The following is a 12,463-nucleotide window of genomic DNA, read 5'->3' as shown; positions in this document are numbered from 1 at the left end:
TATACTTGCAAAAGAATTAATACAAATACAAATCATACACTACAATATAACATAGACTACCTAACCAGATAACTACACAGGAAATATAATACAATTACTATTTCAGGGAAAATAAGAGAGAAAGAGGAGAAGAGAGAGAGAGAAATTGGCCCACAATAACAAGAAGATCAATATAGTTGCGGAGAAACACTTACGCACAAGGGGAAACGATTGCATGCGCCTCGATATCCAGCTCCCGATTATCAGCAATGAGAACCGTCGAAGAGAGTGAACTGGATATGGTCGGCCTGCCTATTTATGCCCCACACACAATGCAATTCAATGGTCCCTACAATCTCATTGTTCATTGGACACAGGAATTCGGCTTCGCATTATAACAAAAGGTCATAGGTTGATTCATACAGGTGGGCTGTGACTGCTTCCAACTGTTCAGGTGGGTGGGATACTGGGTTTCCCGCCGCATGACTAAATAAGAACAAATAATAGTAAATGGACATAAACTTCTTATGTCCATAACTATTCGCACGAGCGATTAATCCGCTCCAAACCAACACCGGAATATTGCTATTTAAATACTCTTCCGATGGGTACCAAACACCACTGTATGACCCCTGTTAGACCCTTCGTACAATACAAAGAGGGATCTCTCTGTTCAGGAACATGCTATGTTAACTAAACTTTCAGAATCTATCAAAGGGACCATGATCTAGAAAATACATTATATAGTGAAAATATGTAATGATTGAGTCGCACGCTACGATCACATAAACTCTACCGTAAATACGCATACCGTGCGCCTGCGGGTGCCCGCGACTGTGAGTATGCGCACGTACGGGAGAGCGTACGCATGCGCAGCACGGACCTGTGTGAGGTGCAAATATGGTAGTGTGCATAGAGATATTTTTCTGACTTTGACAATACAGGGCCAGTGTACATTTATTTTGATAACAGCACCCCTGAAAGTTTACAGCATACAGAACCAGTGTACATTTATTTTAACAGCACCCTTGAATTTTTACAGCATACAGGGCCAGTGTACATTTATTTTAACAGCACCCCTTAATTTTTACAGCATACAGGGCCAGTGTACATTTATTTTAACAGCACCCTTGAATTTTTACAGCATACAGGGCCAGTGTACATTTATTTTTACAGCACCCCTGAATTTTTACAGCATACAGGGCCAGTGTACATTTATTTTAACAGCACCCCTGAATGTTTACAGCATACAGGGCCAGTGTACATTTATTTTGATAACAGCACCCCTGAATTTTTACAGCATACAAGACAGGGCCAGTTGTGTAGCAAACTGCTGTCCTCCCTCTCCCTGTCTGGATGCTGCTAGGGTGGTGGTAGTGATTGTAGAGGGTGAATGTGATCTTCAGGAGGTAGGACCCCTTCTACAGCCCCTCCCGCAGCAGCTGCCACCTATGGGGAGAGACTTCCTCTTGAGTGCACACTCCCCCCACCATAACGGCCACTCCTCCCTGCAGCTGTACAGGAGGCACAGGCAGCGGCACAGGTGTACCATGTCCCCCTTAGCAGATGACCTGTGCCGGGCCCCTCTAACAAGCCCAGTCCAAGGTAGTTAGTACCTACCCACCCCCTCATCTACTCGCCCCTGGAGAGAGTGTGTGGGTGCTGCTGGGATGGGGTGTTGGTAGTAAATGCAAGCAGAGGGGGGTCACCAACAACCTTCTCACCTCCTGGCTCCTAGTATGAACATGCACTTCTGGGTGATGACACATTTCATTACATACATGGAAAAATGTAGATGTTGCAGTCAAATGAGGTTCAGATGCACTAGAAGTTATATAGTAGAAGTTATGTGACATGGTATTTAAGAGTGATTTTCAATAGCTTTTATTAATTATCTTATAAACTTGCAACTGTTATGTTATAACCATCACATACAGCAGATAAATAGAATTGCCATGACTGTTCTAAAAGTTAAAACTGAAAGACATAGTAACATTTGTACAAGAGAAAATGAAGTTACTTTGGATTTTACTATGCATCAAACTGTGTATTTTTGGCTCGTCAATATAACTGAAATAAATGAATTGTTGAATCTGCCCACTGTGCTAGATGTCTTATACCTTTGCTGACATTTGACATCTTTCAAAAGATACTTAAGAGTATGGAGTTAATCTTGATTGCTTTAGGGCAGCCCATGGGTCTGAGCCTGAATGGCAGGCTTGCAGTCCTAGGTGACAGATTTTCTCTGTATAGATTAGTAGGTTAGCACATATGGCATGGCTAGTTATAGCACTGCACCTTTTAAGAGCAAATACCTGGTATGTTATGCTTTGCTATCTCAATTTCTTCATAGGTATCTTTTGGTCATTTACTTAGCTGTGGTCTATATCGTTTGCCATTCCAGACGGAAGAGTTAAATACTGTACATGACCTGCGTAACGCTAACTGTGGACATAGGTTTTACAAATTTGCAGTGCCTCAACTTTGCACCCTAGACTGTACGATCAGTACTGACAATCCAGTGGACATACGAGGGGAGGAGCTAAGACCCATTGATCATGCAGCTCTCAGATGAACAAGAGTTGAGTGGAATGGTCAGGTTTGCTGACCAAACCAAATGATCAAGAACATTTTTCAAATGTTTTTCAAGCTGTGATCGATTGTTGTTCAGGACCATACATGAACAATAATTGCTCAAAACAGTCATATAGCCGGCAGCTTTGCATGATTATCGTGCTGTGTATGGCCGGCTTATGTTGCACCCTCTGTGCTCTAAGGAGTATATGAGGAGTTTGTATTATTAAAGAAAAATAACGAAGAAGTCTGCACTGCAAGCATGGATGTCCAAGGTCCAACAAGGCTTTTTAAGTAAATTTAAAAGACTATAGCCAGTAACAAATGCATGCACAGTTGTCACCAACACAAAGATTAAATTCTCAGTGCACTAACCTCAAACAGCCAGTGCAACATAGGCCCTCATTCCGAGTTGTTCGCTCGCAAGGCGAATGTAGCAGAGTTACACACGCTAAGCCGCCGCCTACTGGGAGTGAATCTTAGCTTCTTAAAATTGCGACCGACGTACGCGCAATATTGCGATTACAAACGAGTTAGCAGTTTCAGAGTAGCTCCAGACTTACTCTGCCTGTGCGATCATTTCAGTGCTTGTCGTTCCTGGTTGACGTCACAAACACACCCAGCGTTCGCCCAGGCACTCCCACCGTTTCCCCGGCCACTCCTGCGTTTTTTCCGGAAACGGTAGCGTTTTCAGCCACACGCCCCTGAAACGCCGTGTATCCGCCCAGTAACACCCATTTCCTGTCAATCACATTACGATCGCCGGAGCGAAGAAAAAGCCGTGAGTAAAAATACTTTCTTCATAGTAAAGTTACTTGGCGCAGTCGCAGTGCGAACATTGCGCATGCGTACTAAGCGGATTTTCACTGCGATGCGATGAAAAATACCGAGCGAACAACTCGGAATGAGGGCCATAGTTTCTAGAGTAATAGTTAGAGTCCATAAGGAATAAATGGGGTCATTCGGGTGTGGTAGCACCCAGGGCTGCCAAGAGAAATCCTAGGCCCCGGTACAACTACTTCCTGGGCCCCCGTGGTCCCCTGGAGAAGGTGTGTCCACACCTCTTTGGGGGCGTGTCTAGCACATGAGAAGCACTCACAGGAGCATGGCATGCCTCCCAGCCAGGGCAGTAGAGAGCCTGGCTGGGCCCAGGTACTTTTCAGTGGGTATAACCTAATCACAGAAGGTGTGGTCATGCACCCTTAGAGAAAAAAATACTGTTTTTTTTGTTTGTTTGTTTTTTCATTTTAAGCACAGCAGCGTGTGTTGGGCTGAGAAGAAAAGCTGTAGCTGATGCTTCCAGGTAAGGGGAGATGGGACCTGGGCTCCTCCATCAGACCTGGGCCCAGGTAACTTGTACCCTCCCTCTCTCAACCGCCACTGGTTGCACCTGCACCCATCATTGCAAAGTAACGATTTTTGGTACTTTGCACATGCGCAGGACCCATTCTGCGCGTACATCAACAGGTCCTGCGACATAGGATGCAGAGCAGCAGAAGACTGTCAGTGGTTGACAGTCTGCTGCCATCTGAGGGGCGGGGCAGCGACGGCCTCCATTTGTGAAAACGGTGGTGTGTTGCCACCATTTAGAAGTTGGAAAGAGGTCAGGAATTTCCGTTGTAGGACAGAGATTTCCTGGCCTCTGGGCTGGGCGGTTTGCGTGGTACCATAGGTGCTGTAAACTGCCCGAGGATGACTGAGTGATCTGATGTGGCGTCCTAGGATGCAGCTCAGATCGCTACTGCAGCAGGAGGCATCTACTTGTAATAGGCGTCTCCTGCGGCATCACCATAAAGCACTATCTCTGCTGCTTCCAAGGAAGCAGCAGTGATAGAAATTCTGTCTACATCTGAATTAGGCCCAAAGTCATTGTATACAGGTAAGGATAGGTAAGGACAAGTCACTGGCACTTGATATGACCCGAGGCACCTGCTGATAAGAGCTCCTCACTGGTTTCACTTTGCACTTGTAATATCGGTGTACAGTTGTAAAAGAGTTGGCTAGGACTGGTGTCAGGGGTGCGGGGCTGAGCAAACGCTCCAAGACTAATGGCGGGTACATACTACAGCGGCTGACGATAGTTGCGATAGTCAGGTCGAATTCCCTTTAGCCCAGACCATCGGAGATTGGACGTACACATATTATGGATGGTATGACATATCATTCCGTCCTTAATTTACACTGCACGGGGTCACTAGCGATAACTTCTGTCGGCCCTTATTCAATATTTAATATTTTACTTTAACAGCTTATCATAACATTATGCATATACTGCACTTATGTCTATAAACGCATTACCAGTACTAGCCAGTCACTTCTCATTGGCTGTTTGTGGATTCTCTCTCATGGTGTGCTTTATTCAGTGCTCATCCTTATAGTATATTATTTTGTGAGCGTATTGTAGCTTGAACTATTTGTTAATGTCATTTACTGCAATGCTCTAGGTTTTTTTTTGAGTCCACACCTGTTACAGAAGTTTATAGAAGCTATGCATTGAATTAGTAATCGGAGGTAAAGGTATTTTGTTATTGGCAGTCTCGTACATCTGTATGCATTGATATTTATATAAAATTAGTGAATTCAGCTGAATCTTGGTTAAGTGATGATAATGACTCCGTGCATCCTGGTGGAAACAGTTTGAGTACTCTGTAAATGACCATAGAGCACCATGGAATATTTTTAGTTAATGAAAATCTTGTGACGCGCTGCAGAGTAGAGCTGTTGGAAGCTGCAATCCACATGCTTGCTCTTGATAGCACAATGTTTAGGCAGAATTGCAAGGTCTTCTGTTTTTATCATGGCAGGTTCTCCTTAAAGATGTTGACTCTTGGCCTCTTTTACGAGCTGGACCAGTTTAAAATAAAAATAATCTAACACAATCAGCACCCATGGGTATCTATTATACAGCACAGCTATCACTCCTAGTCCTATGGTACTAGGTGTTAAGGCTTTGGCTGATCTGATTGCGGATAATGATAGGAGAGCGGGCTCCTGCTTGCACAGCTGTTTCACAAGACACTCTCAACAATGCAAAGCTTGGGGATTTAAAGGTGCAACTACTGACACTTAGTTTTATTGATGCAGCCTTTTAACCACACATTTTATGCTTCCCTCAGTGATTATTTGCCTTCAGTTTTATGGTGGATTTGTATTTTCAGGGTTTTGTGAAGTGTGTAAAATGGCAGCTGCCTTCACTCAAAGGAACAATTCAAAGGAATTACCATGAAACAACAATACTGTGATATTGGGTACAAAACGATACTATACCTACATTTGCTGTTGGCATAGATATTGTTGCTATGTAAAGAGACACCTGGTAATGGTAGAAGTGAACAACAGTTCCACTCTTTACAGACATTTAAAGAAAAATACTTCTAAGCAGTGCCCTGGGTAAGCTCCCGCCACCTCCCATCTTCCCCCAAATGCATGTGATGTCATATGTCAGCCCCTGGAATGTGCTTATCAAGGAACAGGAGGGGGGCATATGTATTAAGCCTGGATAAGTGATAAAGCAGTGATAAGTGCAAGGTGATAAACACCAGCCAATCAGCTCTAATATGTAAATGGATAGGAGCTGATTGGCTGATGCGTTCTCACCTTCCACTTATCACTGCTTTATCACTTCTCCAGGCTTAATACATCTGCCCTATATCATTTCCAAAATATACACAATAATGTGGGCGCTCAGAAAAGATATATTTACAACAGCTGCTGGTTTTGTAAAATATAAATTTTATTAATATTACTCCTGAATAATTTCTAAGTCACTTAGATCTTATATATATCACAATAAAACAATTATCTAATAATAAAACATTTAAAACATTTACAAAGGACTATTGTCCGAGCGCTCAACACTTGCTGACAGTCCTGCAGGTAAGCTGGTGATTAGTATGATTAGTATGCATATGCCGGCTGTTAGTAATCAGTAGTGCTTATCACACAGTTTTGAGCTCAATAGCAAATTAATAGAAGCAGTTCATTGCTTTATGTAGCCTGTTATACTTCACCAAGTCCGGACTGGTTAAATGGATCCGATGATATAGAACATGTATTACAGACAGTTCCACATCTGTATTGTATCTGGAGATGGATCACGCTCGTTCTTGCTGACTCACAGACAGGTCACTCGGTAGTGATTCCCCAATGCTGGGGGTTCTTTTAGAAGGTAATGATGGTCTGTACCTTCTTGTGCCACTTAGCTGTCAGGAGGAGCGGTACGGGCAGCAAGCCCTGAGCTGCAGGAGACGCCGTGTTTGGCCGCGATTCGCGGCTTCCGGTTTGCGTTCCACCTGCGTTCCTCTGATAAAACCGCCCCTTGAAGAGGCGGAGAAACGCGTCAGGTGACTGATTTTGACCGTGGAACGCAGGTGGAACGCAAACCGGAAGCCCCGAACCCGGAAGCGAATCGCGGCCAAACACGGCGTCTCCTGCAGCTCAGGGCTTGCTGCCCGTACCGCTCCTCCTGACAGCTAAGTGGCACAAGAAGGTACAGACCATCATTACCTTCTAAAAGAACCCCCAGCATTGGGGAATCACTACCGAGTGACCTGTCTGTGAGTCAGCAAGAACGAGCGTGATCCATCTCCAGATACAATACAGATGTGGAACTGTCTGTAATACATGTTCTATATCATCGGATCCATTTAACCAGTCCGGACTTGGTGAAGTATAACAGGCTACATAAAGCAATGAACTGCTTCTATTAATTTGCTATTGAGCTCAAAACTGTGTGATAAGCACTACTGATTACTAACAGCCGGCATATGCATACTAATCATACTAATCACCAGCTTACCTGCAGGACTGTCAGCAAGTGTTGAGCGCTCGGACAATAGTCCTTTGTAAATGTTTTAAATGTTTTATTATTAGATAATTGTTTTATTGTGATATATATAAGATCTAAGTGACTTAGAAATTATTCAGGAGTAATATTAATAAAAATTTATATTTTACAAAACCAGCAGCTGTTGTAAATATATCTTTTCTGAGCGCCAACATTATTGTGTATATTTTGGTTGTTTCTAGTTTTGGTGGATATCCAGATCCCCAATTGTGGGCAGCTAGAGGAGTTGAACAACATTATAAAGTAGAAATTACCCTATCCAATTACTCATTTTCTAAACAGCGCCCACTTTTCTGTGTATATTTTTCTATATAATTTCCAGGTGCAGATACCAAAAAGCCAGTCTACACAGCAGCCGCAATACACTGGGATAAGTGGACCTTTGTTTGTTTGTAGCCTGGACTTTCCACAAGTCATGATTGGAAACCATTCCAACAGCAGTAAATTCCTCAACCTTTCAAGCCCTGGATCAATGGGTGTGCACCATTATCCACCCAGGTATATTCCAAAGCCAATTGAACCTACAGAGTCAGTTAAGAGCTGAAGGAAAAGACTAAGGGGTCTATTTACTAAGCCTTAGATTGAGATAAAGTGGACGGAGATAAAGTACCAGCGAATCAGCTCTTAACTGCCATATCACAGGCTGTGTTTGAAAAATGACAGGAGGTGATTGGTTGGTACTTTATCTCCGTCCACTTTATCTCCAACCAATACTTCGTAAATTGACCCCTAAGCACTGACAGGGAGGTCTAAATTCATACTCCTACAGAAAAGGCACCACATCCCCAGGATGTTCTGTATTTCTCTGGGCAACCGTACAAGATCGTGAGGCTTGGACACATCTGTAGTCACTCTATCAAGCTTTATCGCTGTCTTCTTGTAATAATTTTGTCCTATAGTCAGCAAATCTTACTGTTGACATAACCCTCGCATCAGTATGTTTTTCCAGTTTCCTCACCAAAGGCTTCTGCAAGTGAATTGAAAAAGTATTTTGGAGGAGTTAATGTAATAGCTATTCTGTTAACAGATAAAATCATTAAAAAAATAAAAATAATTAAATGCTTTATTCATGACATAATACAATTTTTAATGTAAATAGATTTTCAAATATTTTTCTTTAAATACATTTTATTTAGTTGTAAACTTTTAAAAATGTGTTTCCACCTGTGGAAATGCAAGACCAAATTTGGCAAACCGGCGGGGGGCATAGAGCCGCAAGCAAGTCTGCAAGCTCTCTAGTCTTATTATCTGGTCTGGAAATCCTGATACTTCCCCTGCAGTTTTTGCTACTTTCCTCTCCAAAGTGGCAGGTGCAGGGCTGCCATCAGAAATTGTGGGGCCCGGTACCGCCAAAATGGCCAGGGCCCCCATGAGGAGAAAGGTGGGATGCAGGTGTGGGCGGGGCTGTGGATAACATGGGTGGAGCTACAGCAGGAGTGGGACATCAAAATATATAACTAAATACTTATATATATGTATGTATATATATATATATATGTGTGTGTGTATGTATATATATGTATATGTGTGTGTGTGTGTGTGTGTGTGTGTGTGTGTGTGTGTGTGTGTGTGTATATATACACTGCTCAAAAAAATAAAGGGAACACTAAAATAACACATCCTAGATCTGAATGAATTAAATATTCTTATTAAATACTTTGTTCTTTACATAGTTGAATGTGCTGACAACAAAATCACACAAAAATTATCAATGGAAATCAAATTTATTAACCCATGGAGGTCTGGATTTGGAGTCACCCTCAAAATTAAAGTGGAAAAACACACTACAGGCTGATCCAGCTTTGATGTAATGTCCTTAAAACAAGTCAAAATGAGGCTCAGTAGTGTGTGTGGCCTCCACGTGCCTGTATGACCTCCCTACAACGCCTGGGCATGCTCCTGATGAGGTGGCGGATGGTCTCCTGAGGGATCTCCTCCCAGACCTGCACTAAAGCATCCGCCAACTCCTGGACAGTCTGTGGTGCAACGTGGCATTGGTGGATGGAGCAAGACATGATGTCCCAGATGTGCTCAATTGGATTCAGGTCTGGGGAACGGGCGGGCCAGTCCATAGCATCAATGCCTTCGTCTTGCAGGAACTGCTGACACACTCCAGCCACATGAGGTCTAGCATTGTCTTGCATTAGGAGGAATCCAGGGCCAACCGCACCAGCATATGGTCTCACAAGGGGTCTGAGGATCTCATCTCGGTACCTAATGGCAGTCAGGCTACCTCTGGCGAGCACATGGAGGGCTGTGCAGCCCCCCAAAGAAACGCCACCCAACACCATTACTGACCCACTGCCAAACCGGTCATGCTGGAGGATGTTGCAGGCAGCAGAACGTTCTCCTTGGCATCTCCAGACTCTGTCACGTCTGTCACATGTGCTCAGTGAGAACCTGCTTTCATCTGTGAATAGCACAGGGCGCCAGTGGCGAATTTGCCAATCTTGGTGTTCTCTGGCAAATGCCAAACGTCCTGCACGGTGTTGGGCTGTAAGCACAACCCCCACCTGTGAGTGTCGGGCTCTCATACCACCCTCATGGAGTCTGTTTCTGATCATTTGAGTAGACACATGCACATTTGTGGCTTGCTGGAGGTAATTTTGCAGGGCACTGGCAGTGCTCCTCCTCTTCCTCCTTGCACAAAGGCGGAGGTAGCGGTCCTGCTGCTGGGTTGTTGCCCTCCTACGGCCTCCTCCACATCTCCTGATGTACTGACCTGTCTCCTGGTAGCGCCTCTATGCTCTGGACACTACGCTGACAGACACAGCAAACCTTCTTGCCACAGCTCGCATTGATGTGCCATCCTGGATGAGCTGCACTACCTGAGCCACTTGTGTGGGTTGTAGGGAGGTCATACAGGCACGTGGAGGCCACACACACTACTGAGCCTCATTTTGACTAGTTTTAAGGACATTACATCAAAGTTGGATCAGCCTGTAGTGTGTTTTTTCACTTTAATTTTGAGGGTGACTCCAAATCCAGACCTCCATGGGTTAATAAATTTGATTTCCATTGATCTTTTTTGTGTGATTTTGTTGTCAGCACATTCAACTATGTAAAGAACAAAGTATTTAATAAGAATATTTCATTCATTCAGATCTAGGATGTGATATTTTAGTATTCCCTTTATTTTTTTGAGCAGTGTATATGTATATACACAAAATGAAGGAAACATAGGCGGTGGCAATAGGCTGACTGTTGTAAGCACAATATATTTGTGCCCCATGACTGCTGTTGCCAACTATGGGGTATATTTACTAAGCTCCCGATTTTGACCGAGATGGTGTTTTTTCATCAAAGTGTCATCAAATCACGGCAGTGATGAGGGCATTCGTATTTTTATTACGGCTGTGTTGTAAAAATACGAATGAATACACCATCGGTCAAACGCGGCTGTTTAGGTATAGAACTCGGTCATTTACTATGCATTCGTATTTGAAATCTCTACCGAGAAAGAGCATTTGCACTCGTAAAAAAATACAATTCGTAAAAAAACATGGGAAAAAAGTAGACTTGCTTTTGAGCAGCGTGTTTACATGTGTTCCGACTTCATCATTAATCACACCTGCATTTTTGGCCCTTTAAAAGGTGGGCCAGCACATTTGCCCAGTCAATCACTCTGAAATGGCTGCTGCCGTGTGTAGCAGTGAATTTGGTTTTGCTGTGGGATTCCTGAGACTGCTCCATGAGGCTACAAGAAACCAGGGCCAGGAAAGTGAACATGGTCAGCAGGATGTACAGGTGCTGCGGAGGCTGCGCAGGCCTAGCTTTTTTAGGGGGCGTTTGAACTTAAACGCATTGGCCGATGGCCAGGTCATACAGATGTTCAGGCTAAATAGGACCAACATTTTCCGTCTGTATGACCTAGTCAAACTGGACCTAGACCCTGAGACAGCACGCTCTCGCTCTGTCTCAGGCCTGCACAAACACCTGGCTGTGTTGCACTTTATGGCTACTGGCAGCTTTCAGGCTGTGACAGGCGATGTAATATGAATCTCACAGCCCACCTTTTTAAAATATTTAAATCAGGTGAGGCAAACCATACATACTCCTCTATGGCCCATTTCTGTATTGTGTAATGTGAATTTATAACAGTATATTTGAACAAAGTGCTTAAGACACTCACCTTATATGTTTGACTGTACACTCAGGTTTTGGATGCATTTGAACCACACATAGATGCCTCTATCTGCTTCCCTACCCAGGAGTCTCAGTGGCATGCAGTCAGGGTAGCTTTCTATGAGCTTGCTGGCATGCCAAATGTGCTGGGTGCCATAGATTGCACACACGTTGAGCTGAGACCACCTAGGGGCAGGCAATATATTTATATAAATAGACATTTTGGCCAATCAACTAATGTCCAGGTGGTTTTTGATGCAAAACTCAAAATTATGAGTGTTGTTGCGGGTTACCCTGGCGGCTGCCATGACTCCTTCATCCTCAGTCAGTCATCCCTCTTTGATAAATTTGAGGCTGGAGAAATGCCGGATGGCTGGCTGCTGGGTATGTACCAAGTATTTGTGTTTAATTTTGTGCTTACCTCAACCTGCATATTATGTTAGCACTGTGTTTGTGCATCAATGTTTTACAATGCTGCTAATCTCTGTTTTTGAGGTGATGGGGGTTATGGCTGCTACTCCTGATTCCCCTGCTGAACACAATTACAATCATGCACATAAGTCTACGCGGAATGTGATAGAACGATGTTTTGGTGTACTGAAATCAAGGTTTCGGTGTCTGGATAAGTCTGCCGGGCTTTTGTTGTATAGTCCCTTAAAGGTGACTAGGATTGTGTTCTGCTGCTGTTTTCTTCATAACATGTGTTTGCAGCAACATCTGCCACATGATGATGATGATGATGAAGAAAACAGTCAGCAAGCAGAGGAGTTAGAAACATCTGGCGACACTGTGAGTACAGATATAGGGAGGCAGGTAAGGCAAGACCTGATTTTGGCACATTTTAGTGGTAAGTAAATTTGCCTGTGTGCTTTGTATGAACAATTAAGGCACACCAATGTTTTTTCAGTAGTAATGTGGCTCTTGCTCCCTCTTGAGCTA

The sequence above is a fragment of the Pseudophryne corroboree genome, chromosome 6 (genome assembly GCF_028390025.1).
Source record: "Pseudophryne corroboree isolate aPseCor3 chromosome 6, aPseCor3.hap2, whole genome shotgun sequence".
In the NCBI taxonomy this organism is placed as follows: domain Eukaryota; kingdom Metazoa; phylum Chordata; class Amphibia; order Anura; family Myobatrachidae; genus Pseudophryne; species Pseudophryne corroboree.
The sequence above is the reverse complement of the archived record's forward strand: the minus strand, read 5'-3'. Positions refer to the sequence as shown.